Consider the following 2,818-nt stretch of genomic DNA (forward strand, 5'->3'; position numbering starts at 1 on the left):
AAAAGAAAAGAAAAGAAAAGAAAAGAAAAGAAAAGAAAAGAAAAGAAAAGAAAAGAAAAGAAAAGAAAAGAAAAGAAAAGAAAAGAAAAGAAAAAAGAAAAGATGTGATTAAGGCAAAAGTTTATATGGTCCTCATCTAAGCCTGCCTCTTGCATAACCAGTAGCATTAGGGGCGAGGATGTGGGCAGGAAATGGAAACACAACTGCATTTATTACCCACTGGATGCTGCCAGAAATGAGCAGGCAACCTGCTAATTTGTTTGGCATTTGAGAAGCCTTACTCAGTACTTGGGCTCAAAATCATTACCACAAAAGAAGGGATAATTTTGCTCAGCTTCTCTGTCCCATTACTAAGAAGCTCACTGCTCACATGAGACTAATCCAGTTCCACCATGTCTAATTACTCCACAGCCAAAAGAATCTCCAGGACAGGAGACAAGAAACAAAGGCGGAGAAAAATGGACTCATTGCAGACTATGAGCACATGGAGATTCACTGATGTGTTGAAGACAAAACAAGGCACAGAAAACTTCAAGTTGCATGAGACTAAAATTATCAAAGTGGGAATGTAAGACTAACACAAGCTCATTTAATTTCTGGATAATTCATTCTATATCTTTCTTAGTCCATTCTTTCCCCCAGAGACCTTATAGATTACTGCACATTACAGACCCAATAAAGCATAATACGGATTACATGGTTTCTATTAACTATAATTAATAATTAAATTTCAAATTGCCACAATTGGGTTTTTTTTTTTTTTTTTAGAACAAACATGTTTACTCATGTGTTTTTTTCTCATTTCTTGAGACTACATCACAAGTTTTGGGAATATGCTTTCATGACAAAGAGTCCTTAAAATTCTTACATGCCTTCAAACTTCACATGTAGAACAAGCTAACCATCTGAGAAAGTCCATGTCTTCTAATGTACAATATCTATCTATCTATCTATCTATCATCTATCTATCTATCTATCTATCTATCTATCTATCTATCTATCTAATTTTTATCATTAATCTTAGTTTGCTTTCTGCTGCTATGATAAAACATTCTGGTCAAACACTACTTGACAGAGAGAAAAATGATTTGGCATGTAGGTTATAGTCCATCACCTGGGGAAACGATGGATGTTAGGAATTTAAGATAGGAACCTGGAGGCAGGAACTGAAGCAGAAACAGTGAACTGATGGTATTTATTGGCTTACTCTCAGTGCTTTGCTCTGCAAGTTTTCTTATACAGCTCAATGCCACTTGCCTAGGGATGAACTCACCCACCTGGGATCTCACACATTAATTAGTAACTAGGAAAATGTGTAGTGAAGATAATCCTTCAGGTGAAGCACCTTCTTTCCAGGTAACTGACTCTAGATTTGTGTCAGGTTTACAGCTAAAGCTAACTATGAGATCATGGCACTGGTAACATTTATTATCTCTATGTGATATTAATAGAACACATATTGGTTTTATTTAACATATAAAATGAAACATTTAATATACTTTTACTGACATTGCTATTCATTATTTTCCTAAGATGGAATTCCTTTTTATGGTTATTGTGCTTTGAGGCATTTAATTCAGGGGACTGAAGAGTTAGGACTTAGGAGCAATGATATTCTTCCAGAGGTTCTGGCATTTCCAGCACGCACATGATTGCAACTCCAATTCAAAGGAATCAGATGCCCTCTTCTAGCCCCCAAGGGCACTGCAGTGCATGTCCCACACTTCCAGGTGGGTGAAACATTCACATGCATAGAATGAATATATCTAAAATAATCTTAAAGATATCTGGCTGCGTATGCACAGCCAAAGACTGGTGCTGCTAAGGCTACTCATTCTTGTGTAGTCAAATCTATAATGACATAAGGTTGCTTTGTCTTTAATTGGAGAGAAACCTTTATCTTGAGTCATGACATATGTTTAGGGTCCGTTCAGTCAGGGAGATATAGACAAGTGGAAAATGATTGGGGATATTTTCACACCTGACTTGGCTCCCTTCATTTCCTTCACTGACTAATAAAGGTCTCTAGGAATAGCCTAGTTCACTCAGGTCAGATAGGAGGGCAATAACTTGGGTGATTAAGGGGTTCAGGGAAGCTGCTGGGATTCTCAGGGCTTGGGCACCCTCTTCTCTTCTATCTCAAGATGTTGGTGCTAGCAATGCTTGTAATCTGTCCTCCAAATACCCTGCAATTTTCCATTGGCTTTCCAGGATCATCTGCCTTTTCCTTTCTTTAAAAAAATTAGGTATTTATATCATTTAGATTTCCAATGCTATCCCAAAAGTCCCCCACCCACTCCCCCAACCAACCAACTCCCACTTCTTGGCCCTGGCATAAAGTTTGCACAACCAATGGGCCTCTCTTTCCAATGATGGCCAACTAGGCCATCTTCTGATATATATGCAGCTAGAGACACAAGCTCCGGGGGTTACTGGTTAGTTCATATTGTTGTTCCACCTATAGGGTTGCAGATCCCCCCAACTCCTTGGGTACTTTCTCTAGCTCCTCCACTGGGGGCCCTGTGATCCATCAAATAGATGACTGTGAGCATCCACTTCTGTGTTTGCTAGGCCGCAGCATAGTCTCACAAGAGACAGCTCTATCACTGTCCTTCCAGCAAAATCTTGCTAGTGTATGCAATGGTGTCAGCGTTTGAAAGCTGATTATGGGATGGATCCCCGGATATGGCTGTATCTAGATGGACCATCCTTTGGTCTCAGCTCCAAACTTTGTCTCTGTAACTCATTCCATGGGTGTTTTGTTCCCAATTCTAAGAAGGGGCAAAGTGTCCACACTTTGGTTTTCGTTCTTCTTGAG

The sequence above is a fragment of the Mus caroli genome, chromosome 7, assembly GCF_900094665.2.
Source record: "Mus caroli chromosome 7, CAROLI_EIJ_v1.1, whole genome shotgun sequence".
NCBI classification, from domain to species: Eukaryota; Metazoa; Chordata; class Mammalia; order Rodentia; family Muridae; genus Mus; species Mus caroli.